We start from the raw sequence: 27,253 nt of genomic DNA, 5'->3' as shown, positions 1-27,253 counted from the left end.
AAAGACAGAGAGACACAGAGCATGAGCAGGGGAGGGGCAGAGCCAGAGGGAGACACAGAATCCGAAGCAGGCTCCAGGCTCCGAGCTGTCAGCACAGAGCCCGACGTGGGGCTCGAACTCACAAACCGCGAGATCATGACTTGAGCCGAAGTCGGACGCTCCACCGACTGAGCCACCCAGGCGCCCGGAGATGGGATGTACTTTAAACTGGACGTGAGATAGATGTCTTGGTTTCGATCTGACGGTGCCTTTTCCAGATCTGAAAATGATACAATTACTTAACTGTGAAAGTGGCTGGGAAGCGCATAGGCCCACTTGAGCTGTCACTTGGGGCTGGGGAGAGGGATCCCCGGATTGGGGTTAAAAGGTAATGGTGAGAAAGAACAAAGTTGTTTTCTCCTTGTACCCTAAGGAGCCTGGGTCGCATAGTAAATCCATTACACCAGGTATATGTTATCTTTCCTTCCTCGCCAAATATCCTGTAGGGCTCATTAGAGGGCCTCTCTTTCCCCTTGGATCCTGAAATCCCTTTAACTTGTATGGCATGCCGGCTGGGGCTGTATGACATATTGTCATCTCAGTTGCTCTCAGCCTAATTCACCTTTGTGAGAACTGCCAGTCTGGCATGAAGGAGGCTGCCAGGCCTAACTCACTCACCAAACATAATGGCACACGCGGTAGCAGGAAAACACGGAGAACCAGCTGGTGAAGACCAGATTCTAGCCCCAGCTTTGTAACTAACTTAGGTGGCTTTAGATAAATTACTTAACCCCTCTGGACCCCGGTTTCATCCTCACACAGGTGAGAGGTCACATCAACTCCAGCTTTGAAATTCTACTTTTGACATGTTTTGAGTTTTCTTCCCTTCGTCTAGCTTAAATCTTGAGTCGCTAGGAGATAAAAGTTAATACCAAGTCCCACAATATTTACACCTAATATGTACCAGGTGTCTTCACAGATGTCAGCATATGAATCTTCCAGCAGGTATTATTACCCCTAATTGAGACGCAATTTAAGAACAGACTGAAGGCCACAGAGTAGAAGATGTTTGCTCACTGCCATTGAATTAACAAGAGACATAACAGTGGTTTGAATCCAGGCCTTCTGATTCCAAGGTCAGTGCTCTTTCTACCCACAGCTTTTGTTAACTTACAGATTATTTGACTTATTTAATAGGGTTCTCAGTCTGGGCTTGAAGCCGAGAGGGAGGTAATGAGTCCTACTCGTTTTCAACTCCTGCAAAACACATCCTCCCGGATACACACTCATCTCTTCTTTTGACTGAGGGAGGAAAAGACGGGAGAGAGAAGGAGGAGGAATGAGAATGATGTGTGATGCTCTCAAGTGGGAGTAGGTAACTAAGACTCACAGAAGTACAGCCTTCTTTTCTAACCCCATCATCTGGCTTCCACATCATTCATCCACACCTGAGACGGCCAATCCTGAGCCAAAAAATATCATTCAGTAAATATCATTCGTGCATCAGTGTTCATCGCTAGTACTCCTTGACCTTGGTACTATATCCCAGGCCCTGGTTCTGTATACCAGTTACTATACACCTTGCCCTATATACCAAGCAGTCATGGGACTGCTTGGAGGCTGGGACATAGAGAAGCAGAAAGGAACAGAGAGAAAACAGTGAAATAGTACACTTGGCCCCCTCTCTCTGACCGTTAGGATTCCCTTTTCTGCTTTGAGCCAGAACTAGAGTGTCCCCCGGTCCCCACCCCGGAGCACTCACCGTCTGTGACCCACTGTCCTTTTCTGGATTTTGAGCTGCTTTGAGTGCAGGCAGGGAGCTATCAGAGGGAAAAATAATGGCAAACTCACCACCAGGACAGTGGTATTTTGAATCCCTGTCTTTCCCCACCCCGTCCACCTGCTACTGTTTACTTTTCCAAGTTCTCAAATACCTGCTCCCCACAAGCAGTGGGAGAGATAGAGCTGTTCCAGTCTGAGTCAAGAAAAGGGGCTTTCACACTCCCCCACCCTCATTTATTGGCTAAGGGCCATGGGATCGGGGGGTTAAATGGCCAGCCACTTTCAGCTCTTCCAGTCATGGGGAAAAGGGGTTTCCATAGCCTGGAAGCAGCCGTGTAAAGAGAGAGAAAACATTGAAGGGAGGGTGCAGAACCCATCAAAAGAGACCTGAGAGAGTCTTGGAGGAGCGCCAAGATCATCTACCGCAGGGGCATGCCCAGGTTGGGCAGATCCCAGAACCGACCATGACCAGGTGACCCAAGAACACTCGAGGTGCTCATCTAGGAGTGAGGGGTGGGGCCGCCCGATCTGTTCCATCCACTCCTGACACCACGATTGTGACTTAATTGTGTTTCATGTCCACCTTCGGGTTGAACGAAGATGAAATGCCTGCAAAGAGCTTTCAATTTCTGCGGTAAAATAATTTAGAAGCCCCTCTGGCTTTTAAAGCAATTATTGCTGGATCGAATGTTTCTCAGGAGACTCCTGCTATTTCTTAGAGCCCTTTGCTCAGTGCTTCCTCTCGTCTCCTTTTATCGACGCATCCCCGACTGTCCGAGCTGCTGTCAAACTTGCTTCCTGGACGTTTGCTATTTAGCTGTGTTCCCCTCCACATGCGTGTGGGTTCTATTTGGATGGGGGGAAGATAGCCTTCCTGGTGGTGTCACGTGGTAATTCGAATGCTGTACCACAGAGGAAAACCCCTGGTAAAGAGGGCCTGGCAGGCCTGGTGTGAGATCAATGTTGAGACACGTGAGGTCATGACCTTACCGCACGCAAACCACTGAGTGGTGTTGAGAAAGACTGGAGTGACCCCTTCCTACAATACGGTGACTTCCGATCTCCCATTTGCCTGTAATTTTTTGCTTGGTTTGGTTTCGGTTCTGGTCTGGTGTTTGTACCAACACAAATCCAGAGGACAGCCATTCTTCAGAAATATCCGTAAAAGCCAGCTTTGCAGTCCAAAGGTCCATCTTGATTCCAGCTTTCTGCGGCTTATGAGGGCTGAAGTGTGGAGTATTTATTTTCTTTCCAGACATGGAAACACAGTTCCAATCTGCTCAGGCAAAATGGAGAAGCCAAGAATGAGGCCGAGTAACCTTGTGGAAAGGGCAGGAGGCACGCAGCCAGGCTCCGCACGGTCGAATCAGGGACCAAGGAGCTGCCAGGTTCTAGCTCCTATTCTTGTTTCTACTCTGTTTCTCTGCTCCTTGATTCAATCCTCTGTCATGGCAGACCTGCTTCCTCCCAAGCTGGTGAAGAGGGTTGCTGATGGATCGTAGGTTTCCCATTGGAGACAGAGCGACTTCCTTTACTGGTTCCAGGATGAAAAATTCCAGAAAAGTCTTTGATTCTCCCATCTTGTATGTCAGGGCTTGCCCCTCCTCCACCCCGGACAAGTCAACTGGGGAGATGAGGTTCGTGGAAGAACATGGAAGCTCCCGAGGTAGAGGTGTGGGTGGGGAAGGGCAAACCATTCTTTCATCCATCCATCTATCCATTCATCCATCCATTCAACAGATTTTTGTTGAGCAAAACATGGAGACTGAATGAGGAGCCAGAGTCCTCACTGGCTGGGGAGAGGTGGCCCAGAAGTCGGTAGATGAAGGTGAAGAAATAAGGGAAAAGGGCACCTCGTGCTCAGCAAGGCACCAGAGGTAAAAAGAAACGAGGCGCTTGTGCCAGAATGTTACTCAACTGCTCCTCCGCAACGGAGTTCTGCTGTGGAAAAAGTGCCAGTCCAGCCACACAGTGCACTTAGAAATGTAGTTGTTTCATGTTCTGGTGCAAGTCCCTTAACTCACCGTAAGGCAATGGCAGTCTGGGCGCCAGCAGCGGGTCTGCGGATCATGCCCTGAGTAGCTGTGCCCTCGGGAATTCTTACACATGTTCCATAGGAGCCATGTACAAGAATGCTCCTAACAGCTTTGTTTATAATAACCAAAAAAGGTAACAACCCAGATGTCCATGAACAATAGAATAGAGAAGTAACTGTGCTGTGATCAGACAATGGAATCCTATGTAGCAGACACAATGAATAAACTCTTGCTACATATATCAGCATGGACGAATTTCAAAAATACCGCGGAACATAAAGAGCAGAAAGACTATAATTACTGAGTATTCAGAGGCGCATGGGTGGCTCAGTCGGTTGAGTGTCCAACTTCGGCTCAGGTCATGATCTCGTGGTTTGTGAGTTCGAGCCCTGCGGTGGGCCCTGAGCTGACAGCTGAGAGCCTGGAGCCTGCTTCAGATTGTGTCTCCTTCTCTCTCTGCCCCTCCCCTCCTCGCTCTCTGTCTCTCTGTCTCTCTGTCTCTCTCTCATAAATATAAACATTAAAAAAATTTTTAATTTTTTAAAAATTAGTATAGATTCATCATATGAACTTCAAAAGGCACCATTAAGTAGTATAGTGGTAATATAGTAATATAGTGGTTAGGGATCCATTATAAATGGATTAAAACTGGGAAGAAAAGCAAGGGAGTGAACAACACATGTGTGGGGTCAGTGGCTTGCCCGGAGTGGGTGGGGGTGGAGAGCCAATTGGGAAGGAGCGAGTACACAAAGGGTGTCAAGGTATCGGCCATATTCGAATTCCTTGAGTTGGGTGGTATTGTGTGGGTGCCCAGCTTTATTTGTATTCTTTGAACTGTACATATATGTCAGGCACACTTTTTTTGTAAGGACCATTTATTTCACAGTGAAAATATTAAAAAAATATATTTAGTCAAAGCCAAATTTTCCTCCCCTCCCCAGGCCAAAAAGGTTGAAGTTAGTGCAGACGAATGGTATGAGCCTCAGAGGAAGGAGGGAGGACTTTTCCAAATATGGTGCCTTGAAGATCTAGCATGGCGTCAGTGAGAGAAGAGAAGGGTAAGCGACTCCCTGCCCACCAGCCCTGGGTACCAGCCGCTGGACTGACGTGTCCTGCCACGCCTGCTCGCACGGCCCTGGGACCTCCCCTTGCCCACCTTCTATGCCTTTCTTCCCACACCACAATCCTCAGGATTTAGCCTGTTTGGCTTTTCTTTTCCAAGCTGTCAGGGCATATTCCATTGCTTGCTGCTTTCCCACAGCTGCCCGCTGAGTAGGACTCAACAATCCTAACTTTTCCAATTTTTTGACCCCCCTGCCCCCCAAACAAGGGCACAGATCCATTGGGAGGTGAAAGTGTGAGAGCATGTTGGATGGTGTAGAAATCTTTTCTAACACCACTTCCAAAGTTCGTTCACTCACTATCTGATTACCTTTTTAGGGAAGGTTTATCATTTGCCGGCTGAAGTTTATTTTAAATTCTGTCTGGTTTGCAAACACATTCTTTGTCGACAGCTCTGGTTTGAAATGTTTGGGCACACTTTGCTCTGGGTAAAACACCGTTGTCAAGTCTCTTTTAAACCGCTTTTGTTAGATGGTCTTTCTGGCCCCGCACGTTGGCATCCAGTAACCTTAGAGACATAGAAACTTTGAGTTAGAAGGGACCCTGGAAGTCCCCCATCCAACTTCCCACCCCATGAAAGAATTTTCCTGAAACATTCTCTGCTCACCAGCCTCTGAGAGCTTGCTTTTTAAGGGCCTTGCTGGAGGGACACAGAGTCCCCTTACAGGTTACAAACTCGCTGTAAAACTTTGCATCCGTTTTCACTTTGTCATCAAGAATCAGTAGTCAGCACCAGCAAGTCCAAGTTTGCTAATGGAATTAAAATGAACGCGGACTCACAAAACCAGTTCCAGAGGTCCAGCGGGCCCTACATTGGTCAAAGACACCTTTAATCTGCTTCATATAATCATATCCTGGATTAGGAGGGACTGAGGAACAACAGAGAAACTGGATCTATCCACACACTTGGAAATAGGGCAGGGAAGCCAGGGGGATTTGGCGAATCGCTTGAGAGTCCTGTGTGCACACTCTCCTCTGTCCCTTTGTCTCTGCTTTCTTGCCTCCTTAAAGGTACAGAAACAAATGTAGGTGGTGCCTTTCCTCCAAGAGCCCCTGCTGAGGGGCGCGGGTCTGCTCTGTCTCCTGAGTCGCTGGCTGCCTTTTCCCATTAAGCTCGGCCCACCCCAGTTTCTGAGCCCACCCAGAGACGGTGTGATGTGTGTGGATAGTTGCCTTTTCCACCTGTCTCCCCACCTTTTGTTCTGCTCTGCTAGAGCTTGGAAGCAAGCCATGACCCCGGCTGCCACCATAGTTAAATGGGTTTGGGCCCTGAGCCATGCTGGGACGTTGATGGCACGGGTCCTTCAGGGTGAGGGAAGGAAGCCAGCCTGGAAAAGGCTGGAATTAACTAATGGAACAGAAGGGTTGTTCCATGCCAGAACCCCTATCTTACACAAGCTGGTGAATTTCTGGGCTAAAGAAGGGAGCTGAAGATGCTCCTTAAGAATTGGGGATGGGAAGTCCAGGCACGGGAGGGCAGGGGACAGTTAAGGGTGCGGACCCAGTCATGCATGCAAGATGCACTGGGCCCGAGGAGCTCAGGCAAGGTTGAGAAATGGTGCGTGAGTCCTGATGGGTGGAGCAGGGCCTTTGCCAAAGGAGGTTCACAGACCCGGGGACACCGGAGGAGCCTTCACAGCAGGATGTCGCTGGCAGAGCCCAAGTGGGCGGGAATTCAGGGACAGGGGTCAGCCCATGCCGCAGGGGCAGACTACAGCCAGGCAGGAGGTCAGGGCCCCAACCTGATGGTTAGGGAGGCCAGCGTGCCCCAACAGGGAACCAGAGGCTCCTGCCGTGTTGGCACCAGTGGCATACTGGGCCTAGATACTGGCATGGCGCTGATGCGTTAACAGACCTGCCTGGGGCCTGTCCGAGGAGGCAGGGGCTGACTTCCCTGACTCGTGTGTGACAGAGGTGTGGCAGGAGAAAGACCAGGGGGTGGGTGGCTGACTGGGAGGTGGATTAGGAAACGCCATCTGCATACCATAGAGATTATTCAGCCGATTATAAAACCAAAGCACACCCCTTCAGCAGTCAATACGGGCACCAGGTGGTTTTCATGAGGGAAGGGAGGGGAAAGTCAACACTGGGGGAGGGGAAGGAGGAGAGATTTGCACAGATGCAGGGCAGTGCCGAACTCTGGCCTCCTCTCCCAGGCCAGGGGGACGGGCAGCAGGCAGGGGCTGAAGGGGCCATTTTCTCACGATCTCAGGGAGATGGAAGCAGTAGCTGTGTGCTCTGGTTTTCAAGTTCACTTGCAGGGACACTGAATGGAGGAGGGGCATTGTCCTTATGCTCTGGTACAGCAAAGCATCTCTCTTGCATGTGAGGATAGCAGAAAGGGGAGCTCCATGATGGTCCCTGCTCCTTTGGTGTCATGGAAACAGCGCCCCGGGCAAGAATACCCACGTATTCCCAGAGGGCAGTCTGAGAACCCAGGAGTCTCCCTCCAAGACTGGAATGCCAGGGGGACTTGGGAGGGGCTAGAGGGCCTGCATCGTGTAGGTGGAGGCAGGAGCCACTGAAGTTCCCGAGCCACCTGCTTCTTTCGCTGGGTAGGGACCCACAGCCCATTGAGCCCTGGGAACACTAAGCTTTGGGAGCTGATGCTACAAAATGCCAGGTAAAGCAATGGAGCATTTCAATATCCACCTTTTAAACAAATTCCTCGCCTCTTTTAATTTCATAGAGGTTTTCTGAGTCTATAGTTACCTTGGTCCAAGGGTAAGCACATTTTTAAAAATTTTTTTAAATTTTGTTTCATGTTTATTTTTGAGGAAGAAAAAGAGGGAGACAGAGGGCAAGCTTGGGAGGGGCAGAGAGAGAGAGAGGGAGACACAGAATTTGAAGCAGGCTCCAGGCTCTGGCTGTCAGCACAGAGCCCAACGTAGGGCTCGAACTCGCGGACTGTGAGATCGTGACCCGAGCTGATGTTGGACACTCAACCGCCTGAGCCACCCAGGCGCCCCGAGCACATTTTTTTTTTTCCTGTAAAGAGCCAGATAGTAAATATTTGCAGATTTGTGGGTTATATAATCTCCGTTACTACTGCTCAACTCTGCCCCTGGGGCATGGAGGCAGCGGCAGACACTACATCAGCTCATGAATGGGATCCTGTTCTAATGAAATTTGGTCGGTGGGCACTGAAACTGCAATTTTATATAATTTTTTACAAGTCACAAAATAGCCTTCTTTTAATTATGTCACTAATCCAAAAATGTAAAAAGCATTTTTAGCTTGACGAGTGGAGAGACAGACTGTGGCCATAAAACGATTTAATCCCTATGGCGGTGGGAACTGGCTCACGGCCGGGTCCCCAGTGTCTAGCACAGCCTCTGAGGTAGAGTAGGTGCTCAATAAATTTCTGTTGGAGGAAATGTACATACTTTACGTACAAGGAAACTACCGCTCAAACAGGTTAATCGACTCTCTCAAGTGCGGGGCTAGTACTCAAACTTGCATGGTGTTTGGACGGTTGCAGAGTTGGGTGGGTAGTAGTTCTTCCAAATCCTGTGCTCCTTCTACTGAATCACAGCTTTAATCTTTGCAAAAAAAAAAAAAAAAAATCAGCACATGGAAGTTCACAGAGGTTGGAACTGGAAACTACCTGAGGCGTAAACTAACCAACACGAGAGATCTTGTAGTGTCACTTTTCAACATGGCCGAGTTGTAGAAACTTGACTTTAATTCCTCAGCTGTTTTCTTTTTTTAAAGTCTAGGGCCCGTGCCATGGCCAGTCTACCTTGGACAATGGCTGTGAAGAAAAACGTTAGGGGCTTTGCAAATATTAAGAAGTCCCCTTGAGGCCTGAATCATATGTAAGTTCTTCAGATTGGGCATTTTCTCAGAATCACAATTTTGTTGGTGTTGTTTTAAAATTTTTTTAATGTTTATTTTTGAGACAGAAAGAGACAGAGCGTGAGCAGGGGAGGGGCAGACAGAGGCAGACACAGAATTTGAAACAGGCTCCAGGCTCTGAGTTGTCAGCAGAGTCCAACGCAGGGCTCGAACTCACAGGCTGAGATGACCTGAGCTGAAGTCGGATGCTTAACCCACTGAGCCACCCAGGGGCTCCTTTGTGGTGTTGTTTTAAACAATGGCTCTGTGTAAGCATGGTGGGGGGAGGCTACAAAACCTATAAAAATCCAGTTCCCTGGTGGAAAAACTGGTTCTTCAAAGTTAGCCTAAGTCAGCCTGTATCCCCACCTGTATCGACTCCTACACTGTTTCGACTTAAGTCTCAGTCTTAATTACTACACTTCTTTTTTTCTCACTCCCATGACTCACTCCCACACTCCATTCTCACTTGGCCTCAAGCCTGCCGGCTCTTCAGGGCGTGTGGTTAACCACAAACCACCCAGCATTCCAGGATGCAGGTTGGGACACACTCTCCTGTCTTAGAACCCGCACCCATGTTTTGCCCTCAGCCGCTGGTTTGGGTGGACTCATATACTGCAGGCTCTGCTGAGGCCTTGGCCATGGGCTGGGCACCACTGTGGTGCCTCCCTTGGGTGCTGCCCTGATAACCAGCAGCAGCAGAAATGGAAACTGGAGTGAAAAGCTCTTGCGCAGCCCAAGGGAGCGGTGTCTCAGGACGGGCAGTTGACCGCATTTCCCGAGGACTCTCCTTCAGAGGCCTCGTATCTGACCGGTTATGATGGTTCTCGTACTAGGAAGTATAATTAATGTCAACTTAAGACCCCTCCCCCATTTTTTTTTTTAAATGAAAGCAATATACAATCCGTGTGGAAAGTTTGAAAATATTGATGAGCACAATGAAAATAAAAATCCACCTATAATCATTGTACTCAGAGATAACCGCTATTAAATACTTTGTGTATTCATAATTTTCCAAACATACCGCAGTGCTGTTTTGTCACTGGATTTATATTCTGTCACCTGATAATACAACATGAACACATTTCCATGTCGTTAGGCATCTTTTTATAATATGATTTTTTATTGTTATATTGGATTCCATGATAAATGTGGCACAGTATATTTCATAAACACTGACTGTTCAACATTGAGGTTTTTTCTGGTCTTTCATGCCGAGATGAACATCCTTAATTATAAATGCTTTTATGCATCTCTCACTGCTTCCTTAGGATTTATTTCTATAAGTGGAATTAATTAGGTCAAAGGCTGTGCACATTTTTAAAGGCCAGATTGCCTTCTAGAGATGATCCAATTTTTGCTCCTACCAGTAGTGCAAAAAGTCTGTGTTCCCCAATGCTTGCCAACATATTTCGGATATTTAATAACTTTTCATTTCATTGGTGGAAAACAGTATTTCGTTATTGTTTTATTTTCTTAGATAGACAACTGAATTTGTCAGTGTGCTTTTCAGCTATTTGAACGCAAGTAGGACTCCTCTTGGAAGGTGAAAATATGCTCTGGTACCCAGCAGCAGGGGTTATTTGAATAAAGTAACATTGAGTGGACGCACAGCATATGAATGAGAAGCAAAGGGAGAAAGAGGGAGAGGGTGATGACCTTCTAGAAGAGTCTCTTGTTATTTAAAGAGGTTAGTGATGTTCTCATTTCTTTTTTTTCTTTCTTTTTTTGTTTTTAATCTGAGCAGTTTGTTTGTTTCTGAGCAGGTAATATACTCACATAGTAATTCAAAAGATACAGACGGGCACACAGTGAAAATTCCTTCCATCTGCGCCCTCAGCCAACAACGTTCCCCCTCCCTGGAGACAATTATATTAACAGTTTTTATGGAGCTCACAACAGCCTTAGTCCCTGGACCAATAGCAAAATAATCACTGGGGAACTTGTTAGAAATACAAATTCTCAGACTCCACCCCAAACTTTCAGAAAGTTGTGAGGGGAGGTCCAGAAATCTGTGTTTTTAATAAGCCCTCTTGGTGATTCTGGTCACGCTGAAGCTTGTGAACTACTACTCTAGATATACTCTATGCATATATATACAAATATACATCAATTCCCCCCCCCCTTTTTACATGTGTTTTACATTAATATTTTTGGAGATCACAGTCCCCTTTAAAATATTTGTAATGGCACATACAGTGTTGAAAGTTTTGCAAATACTTTTAGGGAGTTCACAGTCCTTTCATGGACTTGATATTGAGGACTTTTTTTTTTTTTTAATGTTTATTTATTTTTGAGAGAGACAGAGCATTAGAGGCAGAGGGGGCAGAGAGAGAAGGACACACAGAATCTGAAGCAGCTCCAGGCTCTGAGCTGTCAGCACAGAGCCCCATGTGGGGCTCGAACTCACCGAGTGAGAGATCATGACCTGAGCCGAAGTCAGCGGCTTAACTCGCTGAGCGCCCCAATATTGAGGACTTCTATTGAGTAGGGGGAGGTGCAAGTGAAGCAAGAGATAAGGTGTATTCGGAGAAATGGTGCATTCTTCCAAGGGAGGGTCAGGTTTAACAGTAAAGAATGGAGTGAGCAAAACAGGTTTAGAGTAAAGGCACTTTTTTTTAAGTGAAATTTACATATATTCAATGAGCTATTCTAAAGCATACAACTCAGTGGCATTTATTGCAGCTACGGTGTGGTGCATCCCACCGCCTCCCTCTAGGTGTGAGGGGAACTTTGTCCACTTTGAAGTCCAGTTTCCTTGAGAGGAGAGTATTCGAGACAGCCAAAGGTGGAGTATGAGGCGGGGCACGAGAGGAGTGGAAGGAAGCAGGTGAGCGCAGGGATGGTACCTTGAGGCAGGGAGGTGATAAGGCAGTCAGGGAATCTGGGGTGATGGAAGCCCAAAGGAGATGCACACGGCAGGCTGGTGAGGTGGGGGCCGGGACGAATTGCTGCTGGAACTCGTGGATAGGTGGGGAGAAGGACCAGGTTAACTGAGAGCCAAAGGCACAGGCAGCCCACTGCAGCACTAAGGAACATGTGCACACATACCTTGCGGAGGTTCAATGGTCTTACTCCAGCATTCCCAATGAGGTGGTTAGTGTGGCAGCCGTCCTGTCCTCCCAGGACTCAGTTTCAAGCTAGAACAAAGGGAGCAGAAAGGCACTATTCTTTCCCACACCTCTCTATGCCGCGGGAGCCCCAGAAGCTCCATGACCGATTACTCCTTACATCCCATTGGCCAGAACTGGGTCACATGCCTATCCTTAGACCAATCGCCATTCATTCCCAAAGCCCAGCCCATTGTCTCTTGGACAAAGCCCACGATCTGTTAGCGAGGGAAGACAGGTGAATGGCTGTTGCAGGGGTAACCAGCTGCGTCTGAGTCAGATCTCTGGGGTCCCTCCTAGCTTAATTCAGTGGGTTGAGGGGAGAAGAACGGGAATTTACCATGTAACAGGGGAGATGAGACCAAAAGGAAATATACACGAGGATATAGATAACAAAGACTAGGAAAGCAGAGGCAACCAATGGACAAAGACAGTGAAGTCCAGTGGAGTCAGTGTGGCATGGGAGTTTGAATAATCTTTATTTATTAAAATGTTTAATAATATTTATTGAGTTGTGTGACCTTGGACAAGTCTGTTAACCTAAGTTCATCTTCTCATATGAAAAGGGGACTGACTATAAGATTTCACTCTTAGATATTAATGTTGCAGTGAGGTGCAGTGAGAGGGCATTTGGCCAAGAGAACCAAGTATATCAATGAGGTAGACATATGTCATACCTTTTTGATCATTTAATTCTTTGTGGAGTGCACACCCCATCTTCTTGCCACAGGAGAAGATCAGATACTTGCTTTCCCAGCCTCCCTTGCTGCCAGGGGGCCAGCATATGAGCCTGGTTTATTTAGTGGGACACACTCCCACTAAACTTGATTATGTAAGGAGCAGGTGCTATGTGAACCCATTTCAGTGAGAGTGGCAGCTGATTGGTCCATTTCCTAGATGGTGTGGACGAGATTCCCAGGGCAGTGTCCATGGCCCTAGCTGGGGATGTTGGGGGGGGCGGGGGTGAGCTGGAGTGTCTGAACACAGGAGTGGCAAAAATGGTGTCTCCCTGGGACCACTTTTGTGGTGTGATTTAGGGTGTTATTCTAGCTGTTTCTAGGCTTGTTTCTTTAGCCCTCTCAGAGAGTCTGTGAACTACCTAACATTCTTCAATAAATATCTTTTCTACTTAAATTAGCCAGTTTGGATTTCTGTTATGCAACTGAGAGCCATGACTTCTTCAGTCACCTTTCCCAGTGAAAACAAGAAAGTGGGGTACCAGCCATTTTCCAAGGAGATCGAGCTTCAGGCCAAGACTGACTTCTTCTTCTTTTTTTTTAATGTTTATTTACTTTTGAGAGAGAGAGTGTGTGTGTGTGAACAGGGGAGTGACAGAGAGAGAGGGAGAGAGAATCAGAAGCAGGATCCAGGCTCTGAACTGTCTACACAGAGCCCAATGCCCGGCTTGAACTCACGGACTGCAAGATCATGACCTGAGCTGAAGTTGAATGTTTAAATGACTGACTGAGTCTCCCAGGCGCCCCCAGGAATGACTTCTTGACCAAAGCAAGTCGAACCGGGAGAAAGTAAGAAAAGGAGGAGAGCTGGATCTGGCTTTTTTTAATTTTTTCTTTCCCAATTTGGACTTAAGAAACAGAAGAAAATGCCACTTATTCTGATATTCTGAGACTTGTAACCAGGCAGAGTGGCTCTTCCCACTAATAGACTAACACAGTGGCCGATAAAACACCCTCTGGGAGAGCAGCACTCCTCTGAAGGCAGAGAGTGACCCTACCTCTCCATGAAAAGGACACTCATGTTCCCTCAGAGACCAACATTCACCTGCAGGGTTGGCTTGGGGCTGTAATCGATGCAATACACTTGGCCATCTGTAGGTCCTGATTAAAAAAAATACGTATTGAGTGCCTGCCATGTGCCACCCACTGCTCTAGGTACTGGGCATACAGTGAACAAGGTGGACGAAAATCCTGCCTTCCTGGAGCTTACGACCTAGTGGGAGAAGACTATAAACACATAAATAAAAAGTAAGTTATGTCCAAAGGTAGAGTGTTCTGTGGGGAAAAATAAAGCAGGGACAAGAGCTAGGGAATACTGGGGGGCTGGGATTGGGGAAAGCATACATTTGGTTACCATGTCCAAGAAGGCTTCCCTAAGACGGGGGCATGAAGGTAGCGAGGGGCTTGGTAAGAGATCAGTTATTACTAAGGGGGTGTTTATGATGCTGTGCATTCCAACCCTCCCCTTCTCCCCACTGAAAATACCTGTCAGACACAACCTAATTGTGGGGACTTTAGGCGAAACACGGGAAGGAAATTCCAGGCCATTGTGAGTGCCTCATGCTCTGGTGGGTAGAGGTTAAGAGCTTCCTCGGGTGCCCTGGGCCACCAAGCTGAGAGGGGTCAGCTGGACAGGGCTTCCCCAAGGAAATGACTTCCGAAAATAGGAATGACAATCCCCCAGTCCCGTCCAGTTGGCAGGCAAAACCCTGTTGATAGGCTCTGGGGCTTTACTGAAGGCAGATACCCTTCCTGATGAGAGAGGAAGACTCATCTTTGCATCAGTCTTTCTGCCCCAAGCAGTAAATCTACACGTGGCCCTGAGAAAATGTACCCAGTCTTAAAACAACAAACAAACAAACAATTAAAACAAATTAAATACAAATACAAACAAACAAAGCCCCACTCTGGATTCTCCATCTGGAATTCTGATTCCCTCAGAGTCCTTACAAGCCAGGCTGGGCCTTTTACTTCCTTTCCAACCAAACTCCTCTTTTTAATACAACAACCCTGGGCTATAATAGCCCGCTCATATTCATCCACCGCTCCCCGCCCCCCCCCCCCCCCCCCCCCCCCGCAACCTCTTCCCCAAGCTCTCATTATCACTATGATTCCTAAGAGACCACGAAACTATAAGGGAGAAGCACAGTAGATTTCCCCGGGATGCCGATGGAAGGGAATAAAGAGAATTGCGGGGTTATTGGGGCCTTGCAGCCTTTTATTACTAAGGGATTCTGTATTCTGTGCCTTAGAAACTCTATATCGTAGGCTTTTGTTGCTGTCAGGAGTGATGCTTTTTACACACCACTGTGCACGGAAACACGGTCTGACCTATGGTATAACAAATCCAAAGTACCAAGCAGCGATTTGTAATAAGATTTTAATGTATTTTCTCTCATTATCCAAGAGGAACCTTCCCCATGAGTACTCGCTCTCCTCGGAGTCTGTGATGGGGGTCAGAGAGATTGCAAAAAAAGAATACACCCCTGGATATGTCTTTTACTACATTCCAGAGACTAATTTAATGTCTTCCCTGCCAAAGTTCTTAATTTCTTTGCCTTGCACATGGTTATTGCCGGGGGGACTATGTGGCTTTCGAGAGCCTTTTGAAAGGAATAAAAATTGAGATGCAAATAGGTGTGATGCATCTTTTTTGCTTTGCAAAATTCCTATATGCAATCTAACCCAGTCCTGCAAAGCAGCAAGATCTAAAGAATTTGGATTTAATGCCTCAAAAACAATAGGTGGCAGGTATGGGAAATGAGTAAGTATTAAACCCATGTCTCTCCAATCTTAGACTATATATATTTCTTGGGTACTGATACCCATAAGCAGTAGAAGTCATATTCAGCTAGTAAGTTGAAAAAAATATCCATGCATCCACGCACAAATATTTACTGACTATCTAAGAATGTAGAAAGACTGTGCTGACCACTGGCTCGTAATTGGTGTCCTCAAGGAGCTTGACATTTTGGTGGGAGCAGCAGGCAGACAACCAACAGAATGAAGTAAGGGCAAAATAGAGGAGGAAGAAGTGTGGGAACCTTTTAATTATTTTTTTTCTTTTTTCTTTTTTTAAATTTATTTATTTATTTTGAGAGAGACAGACAGTATGAGCAGGGAAGGGGCAAAGAGAGAGGGCAGAGAGAGAATCCCAAGCAGGTTCTGTGCTGCCAGCACAGAACCAGATGTGGGACTTGAAGTCATGAAACAGATCATGATCTGAGCTAAAAACCAAGAGTCAGATACTCAACCAACTGAGCCACCAAGGTATCCCGGGGGAATTTTAATAAGCAAAAATGTTCCTTTCTTGATTTTCCTTGTCAGTAGATAATGGCTGTCAAAGGGATATTATGCCCGTCCCATCCCAGAGTCAGAGCACATTAGTGGGCCATGTGTTGGGTACCAGCTATGTGCCACGCATGTGCTACAGTGTTTATATACGCTCTCTCATTCGATTGTCACATCGATTGTAGGAAGCGAGTACTATTGTTAACTTCATTTTACAGATGAGGAAACCGAGACTCAGAGAAATTAAGTAATTTGCCCAGGATCACATGACTGTGTATTGCAGAAGCGATATTTACAACTGGGTCCAAGACCAAGTTCTGAGGATTAGCCGTTGGTGGTCTAATTCTTCATCATTGCAAACATAGTCACAGTAAAGAGCGGTGGATAACAATCTGTAGTTCAAACACTACTGATGAATGTTGTTGGTCTCTGGAACTGCCCAGAATAGGTGTCCTAAGCCAGGGGCTGAGGACCTGAGGACTAGAAACAACTGTAACGGACGGGAGCAATGTGTCTATTCAGTACTCTCACTTGAAATATAATGACTCTTTAGACTTTGATATTTACTGCCGTGTTTTTGTGTTTCTTGGGGGAAAGCAAAGGTGAGCCGTTTTGTAGTAATTCCTCTAAGTCTTCAGACTCTGGCAGCCCAAGAAAAAGCAAGGAGAAGAGACCACACCTTCTGCATGATGAACTCATAAACTATGAGCTCAGCTACCTGCATCGTTCTCTTAAAGGCACAGCTGCAGGATAGCTTGAGCTGCATTGGTTTGGAAACCCTCAAAAGTGGGCCAAGACCTTCAGTCTGGTTTTGGAATGGGTGTTATTCCTAACCCCCTTCTGCAGGGAGAGGGCAGGTCATGAAGACCGCAGTTGCAGGCTTTGGACAGATGAACCAACCAAGATGGCGGCACTGCCAGTCATGGGCAGAAGGCATGGAGTGACCCTGCCCTCCTGCCTCCTGGGCCCTCCTGTTGTGCACCCTCTTTCCCAGGCTCAAAGATGTGTCCTGTGCTGAGATGAAAATTGCAATATAGTTTGGCTTAGTTGTCACTGTGGCAACACATAAAAGACAAACTGCAGTAAAGGCAGCAAGTGAGGCCTAGAAAAATCTGATGATATAAATTAATTTGAGAGCTTCCAGTAAATCCTGTCTCATAGGGCTAATGTCATACCTTCTGGTCAGTCCCCTGCTCTCAGCAGGGAAAAGGACCTTCTGGCTTGCCATTTCCTGTCTCTAGTCTTACTCTGTGTTTTCCCAGTTCCTGGTAAAGTGCCTGCCACATAATAGGAATTTAGTTAATGGCAAATCCATCCAGAAGGAGGCATTGGGGGAGGCTTTGCGTAGGATGGAGCATGTCCTAGAGAAGGGAGGAACTGCTGGACGGGACCTTAGATGCACCCCAAATCCTACCATGGTGTCAGGCCTCAGGGGAGGCCCAATGTGGGCTCAGAATGTTTTGGAGCTGGAGTCTGCAAGGACTTCATGCTGAGGTAGAGAAATTCTACAGCTAGATCCGGAGGGACGGAGGTAAGAACCTCCTTCTAAAATCAGAGTGGAAGGAGTACAATCTGAAGAGATGGCTGATATTTTTCACTGAAAACTAAAATGGTGTATATTGAGGACCCAATCCAGCAATGCTGGAGATTGAACTTAAGGGCTAGGGCAGAAAGAAGCTGGCCTTAAAAGAATAGTATCAGGCCAGGCAGCCGGATAGAGAATGAATTCTGGAGGCTTCCAAGCATCATCCTGAAGAACACATCCACCCATCTGAGCAATGGGTGCTATAGAAACACTCTGGATGCCGGCATCATGTTCTCAATTTTGGCTAACTTCTTTTTAACCTGCCCTTAGTATGATTTCACGGCACCCTATATCTGCCGTGGCTTTCAGGGTTTCAAGCCGGGCTGCCCCTCCACAATTCCTCTGGGTGACTTCAAGTTGACGGTCTCCGAGGAAGAAAGGCTTTCCTATCTGGGGCTTTCCACCAGACCTCATTTTCAAGCGGGTGACAGTCCTGAATGTAGGCCCTCCAAATCTGAACCTGCCTGAGAGTGATGACGGGCTGGGCCAGCCCCACCTGCTTGCCCTTGTCCAACCTGTATATCTTCTCCTACAGTAATTGCATCTTCTAGAGAACAGCCAGGAGCTTCCTGCAGAGCCAAAGCCTTAAGGGGATTTTTGCCATGCGGTTACACGCTCTCAGGTTCCCAGGGAGGAATGTAGCTTGTTTGGAAGGTGTTTGCTGTCCAGGCATCAGCAGAGACCTCAGTAAATCTCCCACTGACCCACTGACGTATGTGCATCCAAGAGGGGCTTTTCCCTTCCCCCTCTTTCCCATGATTCTCCTTACCCCCTCCTCTGTCCCCCTCAGCCCCTGGATACATAGCCTTAACTTGAACACCATACCTGCCACAGGGGAACAAGCGTGCAGACAGACTGTTCCGGATACAATTATTCCTTCTAGTTTCAGCAAGGCTGCCCTCAAGCAGAGATCTGACTGCTGTGCTGAGTCAAGCTCTCTTCCTTCAGCTGCCAGCTCAGGCTCAAAATCCAGACTTCTTGCCTGGCCGTGTGGCTTAAGGGGAGCCGGGGTGACTCTCAGATATACCAGCTCTCTCACAGTAGGGGGGCTGGAGGACACCGCTGAGGCCTACGTGTTTTCCCTTCAAGTTGCCACAGCCCCCGAAACTGCTATGAATCTTCCAGCACTTTCAAAGGTAACCCTGCGGGAGGATTAGGATAGCAACCCCCCACCCCCCACTGGTGCACGAACGTATCCACTCATCAGAAGTTTCTTCCTAACACCCAGCTAAGAGAGATTCCTGGAGGGGAGAGGTGCTTCTGAAAGATACTGGTTGCCTGAGGAGGTGGGGAGAGGGCCTCACCCCAGGGGGAGTTGCCCAGATGACAAGGATAAGCCTCACTTTTCCTGGGCAGGGCAAGTCTTGTCTCTACCTTTCACTCCCCGCCATGGCTCCAGGCCCCTCTGAGGGAACGCCCTAGAAGCCATTCTCAAAGTGCGGTTCCCAGCTTTGTTCGGGAAGTCTTCTGCGCAGTCTGCAGACCGGTTCAAAATGCACGCGTGTACTTCCCGAGTACAACAGTCCACCCTCCGGCATCACCCGTCGCCGTGGCGTCAAATCTGAGGTGCCCTAGGGTAAGCGGGGAGAGGGGTCCCGGCATCCTGTAAGCATCGTCATCAGCATCATCACAGAACATTCCCATGATTCATGAATTCAGCCTTGACACGCATTCATTCGGCCAACTTTCACCAGGTATCGTTTCTCCGTGTGCTGGGTTAGGGCAGGAGACAGAATAAGAAGACAGTGCCCTTGCCTTTCAAAAGAGCCTCTTTACAGTTCTCTGCATTCTGACAGAGGAACGCAAAAGTGCTGTGGGACCCAACCCATGTCTGCAGAGCTTACCAAAGATCTTCCCTGAGCAGGCGGCTTTCAGCAGACTTGTGAAGCAACGGTAGTTTACCACGCAGACGAGAAGGAAGACTTCCCAGGAGGCACCATGCCAAGACCTATTTCTGGGAACACGTCAGAGAAAGTTGCTGAACTTTTTACTCCTTCGTTCAGAAGCCAGATTTTTGAAGGGAGCAGCATCGGGTTGAGACCCAGTCTGAGATCTATCCTTAGATGGATCTTCGGACATTTGGACATGGGGGAGGGATGGGCGTCCTAGGCTGAGGTGCCAGCAGCATCAAGGGTGGTGGGGAATGGGCCATTTGGTTCTGAGTATAAGAAAAGGCATAGGGAGGAGTGGGGTTGGAATTGGAACTTCTCACCCCTCGGCCAATCAACCGCCTCGTCCTATCCATTCCATCTCTAAATGCAGTGAGTCGGGGCAGAGATGAGCACTCAGGTCTTGTCTGTCCTCTGCTCTCAGTCCTTGCGGCCCCTCCCCAGACCCTCATCATTGCTCTGCCTTCCCTCTCAACTGCTGTCCTGCCTCTGGCTTCTTTCCCTTCCCATCCATGACCCACACCCCCATTAGGGTTGCTTTCCTCAAAATGCAAGTTGTTCTTTGCCATTCTTCTGCGTAGAGCTATCTCAGTGTTTCCCCATCATTTTGGGGTAATCCCCAAGCCTTAGAATGCCTTGTATCATAAGGCCCTTTGGGATCCAGCCCCTGCCTGCTCCCTAGCTCTGTATCCACTGCTCCCACCTGGCACCCTGCTTTAGATACACCCAACTACATGGGCTGTGTCGCCTCATGCCTTCAGGCCTCTGCACATGCTGTTCCCTCTCCCTGGAAAGCCCTTCCACATCTTGTCCTCTCAGCAAACTCCTATTCATCCTTTAACGTGGACTCAGATACCACCTCCCTCAGCCTTCCCATGAAGACTTAATCATTGCCATTACTCATCTCTGTTTATATTGTTACTCTTATCAACTCTGTGGCTGGAATGAGCCCCTCACAGTAGGATCTTCTGCCAGACGCTGAACATCTTTAGGGCAAGAACTGAGTCTGATGCCTTTTCCCAGCTCGGGCCCCTAGCACAGGGCTGGGCTCATCCTGGAACAAAATGGAACAGATTGCTGAGTCAAGTTACACCGGGGTGCAGGGGCCCTCTGCTGTGGGTGCACTGCCTATCACCTGAGGAACTGTAAAATGCCCATGTCCTGGCCCCACCCCATCCTGCAACCAGGATCTCTGGTGGGGGGGGGGGGGGGAGCGTGGTTTGGTTTTCTGTTTTTTTAAAGCTCCCGTGAAGCCAAGCTTGAGAGCTACCGGTGAGGCAAAGAGGAGGAATCTGGGGATCAGGAGACCAGAAGCCTGGACCACCACTGAGTCATCCTGCGATCTTGGGCAAGTCAGTTATTCCTCTGGCCTCGTTTTCTCATCTGTAAATTGGGAGTTCCAAAGCAAAGGCTTCCCAAGACCCGTTCCACATCACTGACGTTTCCTGAAACATCATTAGGCCTTCCCAGGTTAGGGCGCGTGCTGGGCACCTGGCTTGGTTCTGCTCTTGTCCTGACCGGTGAGGGGAAGACTGCTCATCCCTCAGCCTTTCCCGTTTTTCCCTCCACCACGTGTCCTTCTGCCCTTCCTTTCTGGCGGTCCCCAGCCTCAGGAAGCAGCTAGGAGCAGTTGGGGCCGCAGGTGGGCTCCCAGCCCGTTTGACACCGCTGAGCTGAAGCGGGATCTCGGGAGCCATGGGCCGGGGCCACTTTCAAATCACCGGAGATGATTTCTTTCAGGAATAAGTGTGCTTCACACACCACTTTTTCTTTTCAAAATCTCAGGCTTCTCTTTGGAGAGCACATGTACAAGGATATAATTAACAGTGAACTACAAATATAAATGGTGTTTCCCTGGTACTTAGCTGAGGGATCCGGAGGAGCGGGACTCTGGGTGGGGAAGGTCACTGCTTGTGAAACTCGGGCTTCTCCGCTGGGCGTATGGAGATTCTCCAACAGTTAGTCCCTGAGCAGAAGAACGGCCTCTTGCAGCCCCTGCAAACAATTTCTATCATCGGCAATCCGGTGTGTCCCGATCACAGACGAGACTGTGTCGTATGGTAATAAGCAAAGACCGAGCCCACGACGCCTCCATTTTCATTAGAAATAAATCTCGTCAGCCTGTCCCCACAGTCAGTATGAATTTGATGTCTCGCAAATAAAAGCAGCTCTAACTTGAGCAGACACCATCCATTATCCTGCCATCTGTTGTGTCCCGGTTTCCATTTCGGGATAACGGAAAGATAGGGCTTTCTTGAAAGCCTGGCTCTGTGGGTGCGGAGGAAAACACACTGCCTTCAAAGGATTTTATACTGGGTCTCCCGGATTACATACCATGAAATCAGCCTTGGGTCTGTATAGTCCCCAAATTGCCGGGTTTTCCCATTTTGACTATTTTGTGTCCTTCGTGATGATTAGGGAGGAGGAATAAAATCACTTTTCCTTTCTCACTTATCTGCCCCTTTTAAGGGTCATCAGTTCCTAACCCTGGCTGTGCATTAATTTTCTGGGGAGCTTTGGGAATGTCCTGATGCCAGGGCGGCCCCCATCTTTCCAAGATTTGGATTTAACTGCCTAGGGTGGGCTCCGGGCTCCTATAACTTTGAAAAGTTCCCGAGGTGATCCTAATGCACAGTCACGGTGAGGACCACTGGGCTGAGCAGTGTGGAGCTTGGTCTGCCCTTGTACAAAAATAATTCACAGATGTTGAATATGCTCTCGTGAATCTTTTTTTTTTTTTCACATTCAACACTTACTACACCATGGAGGGCAGACACTATGTGTCATATGGTTCTACCTTATGCTTTGGAGTTGACCTCTCTCCAGCCCATCAGTCTCCAAAACCTGTTTCTATCCTACTTATTCGTCTATCTGTCCCATAAGTACGTATTGTGCGCCTACTTTGTGTGAAAGGGTCTTGGCTGCCATGTGTCTTTACTAGTCTCCTTTTCAGTGTTTTGCCCAAGTGAGTGCTTACAGACTCTATGTGCCCCCAAATTACCAGGGAGAGATAAAAAAGGCAGATTCCTAGGTCTCTTCATTGAGTTTGAATTTAGTAGATAGAGGACGCAGCTAAACTGATGCTATTCATTCTAAATAAGCCTCCGGGGTGTTCTGAGACAGGCAGGGTGTTTGTCTTCCATAGCGCTGGCAGAGCGATCTTTCTAAAATGTAATTCTGTGTCACTCCCCAGTTTAAGATACCGGAATGTCCTCCCATGGACTGTACGATGGAGCCATATTCCTCAGTTAACAGGAATCACCCGTTGTGATCAGCTCTGCCCCGCTTTTTGGGTTGTCCTTCTGTCTGTTCACGTCTCCAGGAACCTGTGTTTCTGTTCTGCTGAGTACTCGCTGTTCCCCAAACACCCACCTCTGTGCCTGGAAACTTGTCTGTTCTAGTCCCTTTTTTTTTTTTTTAAACTTTTATTTTATTTATTTATTTTTTTAGTTTATTTATTTTGAAAGAGAGAGAGAAGGGGAGAGAGAGAGAGAGAGAAAGGGCAGGGGCAGAGAGAGAGAGGGGCACGGAGAATCCGAAGCTGGCTCTGTGCTGACAGCCAAGAGCCCGACACGGGGCTCAAACTCATGAACCACGAGATCATGACCTGAGCTGAAGTCAGACGCTTAAAGGACTAAGCCAACCAGGCACCCCTAGTCCCTCATTTTAAACCAGACCACCCCACCTCGCGGCTGCCTCCAATAAACAGGAAGCTCTGTCTCTTCTCAATCTCCTCTCTCCCTCTGTTCTGCCAGCTTCTGACCCTTTGACTCTGTTGTCAACTGACCTGGCCTTTGTCGGTGATGACCTCCCAGCTTTCTAACGGGCTTGGCTGGCCCTCCTCTCTGGCTCTCCCTTCTCCTTGTTTCGCTTGACTCTTAGGATCACGGCCAGCTTGCCTGGCCCATGCCCTGGAGGGGCCCATTTTGGCTCGGGTGAGCAGGGATTCAAACACATTTGCTTTTCACCTGGAATGCCCTTTCCTCACTTCTTGGCCAGCGGAGCTTCTCAAGACTTCGCTCCAAAGCCACATCCGCATAGATACGCTTTCCAGTGTTCCCAGGAAGAATGAGTGGCTTCTTTCTCTGGACTCTCCGGGGACTCTGGGCACACTTGGAACTATCCTTATCACACTCTTGCTGACCTACCACTCCTTGAGGCCGGGAACTTATCTTAATGGACCCGCTGCTGTGCCGGATCTTCAGTGAGTGCTTCTTAAATATTTGCACAATGAACAAAGGCTTTCTGACTTCTCCTCTGCCTCAGGTTTACATTCTGAGCTCCGGGTGCTGGCTACCTAGGGAATGCTAACCACAAATTGCACATCAGTAACAACAAAGTATAGAAATGCGCCGATCTAGGGGCGCCTGGGTGGCGCAGTCGGTTAAGCGTCCGACTTCAGCCAGGTCACGATCTCTCGGTCCGTGAGTTCGAGCCCCGCGTCAGGCTCTGGGCTGATGGCTCAGAGCCTGGAGCCTGTTTCCGATTCTGTGTTTCCCTCTCTCTCTGCCCCTCCCCCGTTCATGCTCTGTCTCTCTCTGTCCCAAAAATAAAATAAACGTTGAAAAAAAAAAAAAAGAAAAAAAAAAAAAGAAAAAAAAGAAATGCGCCAATCCTAATCGGGCTGTGCGTCTTCCTTCCTGGGCTGGGTCATTCAGATCCCTTAGGTGAATTTATGGCTTTATTGCTCCAGGATTAATTGCTCTATGTCCTGCACACTTTGACACTCCTGCTCCACATCACCCAACCTTAGGAATTAGTTCACCTTCTGAGAGTTGTGCACTGAGTGGTAGTCCCAGATGAAAATTAACCCGAGTCCCTCTGCAACTTGTTAATAATTATAAGCAGGGAGAAGCTTAGCAATGCTTCATATATGTATTGTTAAAACCCAGTACGTAATCCTAACAGATAAATAATGCAACCCTTATTCTCACAGTGAATTTCAGCTTTTTCGTTTTATTACTCACCTCACTGGAGGCTGACCTGTGAAAGTATAGATCTGTGTTAGGACAGGTTATAGTTTATCCGAGGGTTGTTTTTGCTGGCTGGGCTGGGAAGAGCTCATTATAGGAGTTTTGCTGTGACCTGGTCCCACAGCATGGCCTCTAAGGACAGTGCTGGGCTATAGTCAGGCTCCAGTGGATTCTGTAACTTTTAAAAGTCATGAGGGGTGGGGGTGGCTGGGTGGCTCAGTGGGTTAAGCAGCCGACTCCTGATTTCGTCTCAGGTCGATCCCAGGGTTGTGAGATCAAGCCCGAGTTGGGCTCACCTCGGGGCATGGAGCCTACTTGGGATTCTCTCTCTCTATCTCTCTCTCTGTCCCTCCCTGCACCTCTCTCTCTCTCTCTTTCTCAAAATAAATAAACTTAAAAAAAAAAAGTCATGAGGGGTGTAAAATGTATGCCCACCTCTCCACTTGAGATGCAGTACAAACATGAGAAAAACACAAATGATGACCAGCATTATCTGGTACCAGACACTAACTGGATATTTAGTGACAAGGACTAACTGTTGCTTAGAAATTGGAATATTCTCCATTAAACAAATGTTTACTTACGTATTTTGGAGAGACAGAGTGCGCACGAGCAGGGGAGGGGCAAAGAGAGAGGGAGAGAGAGAATCCTAAGCAGGATCCACCCTCCCTGATCCTGGGATCGTGACCTGAGCTGAAATCAAGAGTCAGACACTTAACCAACTGAGCTGACCAGGTGCCACTATTCCCCATTTCTTTAAAGTAAGCACAATTCCATGCAGAAACAACTTTAATGATACCTTTTCATTTTATAGGCATTGTCTCATTGAATCTCTATAGCCAGGTATTATAAACTCTGTTGGTAGGCAACGAAAATAAAGTTAAGCATTTTGGCCAAGATCACAAGAAACGTGGACGTTGCAAGTAGGTTTCCAGCTCTAAACTTTAATATTTTCTACACAGTGTGGGATTCTGTTGGTGGAGCAGCCAGACGTGCCAAGCGAACTGCTGTGGCCAAGGTCATGGGCTATATGCCCAACTGGTTCACTTAGCCACATGGAAAAAAGGACTATATGTTTCATCATCCCTTCCAGTACACGTGGTTTCAAAAATGTATCATTGGTGTTTCAGGTGTTTCAGACAATCAAAGTTTACTGAATGTCTCTTTTATGCCAAGCTCTGTGCTTGGTGCCAGAAATGCAGTCTTGCCCTCAAGAAACTCAGACTTTTTTTCTTTTTTCTCTTCTTTTCTTTCTTTCTGTCTTTTTTTTTTTAGAGAGAGAGAGCATGTGTGGGCACCCAGTGCAGAGCCCGACACAGGGCTGGATCTCACAACCATGAGATCATGACCTGAGCCCAAATCAAGAGTTGGATGCTTAACCTACTGAGCCACCCAGGCACCCCCAAACTCAAACTTTAATAGCAAAGACAAGTAAATACAATGTGATAAGGACTTTGATAGAGCCAGGTGAAGCATCTCTAATTCAGAATGGGGGTTGGTGTTGGTAAGAGTTTCCAGGAATCTTCTGACCGCACAAATCTTGGACACTAGTTAGCTAGCCTAGTTGGAGGCAGCCGGAGAAAGGCATGACAAGAAGAGGGGACAGCTCGTGCAGATGTGCATTGTAGTGAAACAGCATGGCATATCTGGGCAACAGCAAATGTTCTAGCATGGTGAGAACTTGGCATAGACAAGGTGAGGTGGGAGAGGTGGGCGGGGTCCAAACTGAGAGTGGCCTTGGGGCCCTGATAAACAGTTCAACTTTGTCTTGACTGTTTTAATCAGTCATGAAGGATTTTAAATTCAGATGGGGTGTATATTTCATAAAGTCCCCTTGGGAAATCATATGGAGGAGGAAGAGTTGGGGAGCAAGCCTGGATAAAGAGCCCTGGATGACCCAGGGTGCAGGCAGGAGGAGGAAATGGGGAAGGCATCGCAAAGGGACATCACGGAAGACAAAGTCGAGCCAGCATCATGACAAGGCCTCTGTGTGCCATACTAGGTGCTCATCATGCATTGTCTCAAATCATTGTCACATTAACACCAGGAAGTGCGTGTCAACTACCCTCGTTTACAGATGATAAACCTGAGGCTGCATGTCACACAGCTATCAATATTGGAGCAGGTGTTTGAACTCAGTCCTTAATTAACTCCAGAAACTGTGAGCCTAACTCCTCCATGATAACTGCCTTTTGTTGAGGACTGGCCTCATCCAGAATACCGAACGAGGTCTTTGTCTAAGACACAGGGCCTCTTCAGACAGGGCAGCTCAATTGTTTTTTTCTCTATTATACAGTGACAGAAAAGGGATCTTCTGTAACACAAGGCAATAATTGGTAAGGATTCCACAAGTGGCTGATCTAAAACAGACTGCCGCCTCTATCTTTTGACACGGCTGGGATGCACCAGGGAAATGCTTGTTTTGCTAAGTGGGACTGGGAGATTGGTAGAGCTCAGGAACAAGACAGGGTGATAGCCCCTACTTCGTCTGACCAACTGTGAGATTTCCCTTCTTGGGGGGCTGGCATGTCTTCCTGTGACACGCCATGCCCTCACCCGCATCAAAGGGCCACAGTGGAAGCCGCCATGTCACAAAGTGGACCAATGAGCACCTTCTGAAGATTTAGAGTGCAGTGAGGTGGATGTCTTCCTTCCAGTGGGTGAAGCTGCAAAATGAAATAGTCCGTGTGGGCAGCCACACATAAAGTCACAGACAGGTGCATACGGTCTCTCTTAGCCAGAGCACATGTTTATACCAGGTCTGCAGCTGTTTTCAAAAGGCAGACCTGCCTTAGCGTGGCTTCTTAGTCTCTGAGACCTGACGGGTAAAACAGGTTGGCTACTTCTGGTTCTCTGTTATAGTTGGATATCTGAACAAGCTGGGATTCTAGGAAAGGTCCAGTAACTGTTCT

General features: G+C 47.8%; 1 long non-coding RNA gene across 3 annotated transcripts; it reads right to left on the bottom strand.

Annotated features, from left to right (window-relative positions):
* Positions 1–112: 112 nt before the first annotated feature.
* LOC121044359 (uncharacterized) lies at positions 113–12,597 on the bottom strand. 3 transcript variants are annotated; one of them, XR_005797261.1, is made up of 5 exons: positions 11,808–12,351; positions 8,306–8,461; positions 5,527–5,727; positions 5,230–5,427; positions 113–259 (listed from the first exon to the last, which is right to left on the bottom strand). It is a non-coding gene; the product is annotated as an uncharacterized LOC121044359 (long non-coding RNA). The 3 variants fall into 3 exon arrangements; XR_005797263.1 differs by lacking the exon at positions 5,527–5,727 and having other exon boundaries at positions 11,808–12,340; XR_005797262.1 differs by lacking the exon at positions 113–259 and having other exon boundaries at positions 5,248–5,427; positions 11,808–12,597.
* Between the last annotated feature and the right edge of the window lie 14,656 nt (positions 12,598–27,253).

Source organism: Herpailurus yagouaroundi, unplaced genomic scaffold, assembly GCF_014898765.1.
Source record: "Herpailurus yagouaroundi ecotype Mexico unplaced genomic scaffold, PumYag 188, whole genome shotgun sequence".
NCBI lineage: Eukaryota > Metazoa > Chordata > Mammalia > Carnivora > Felidae > Herpailurus > Herpailurus yagouaroundi.
This window is presented reverse-complemented; position numbering and strand designations above follow the sequence as displayed.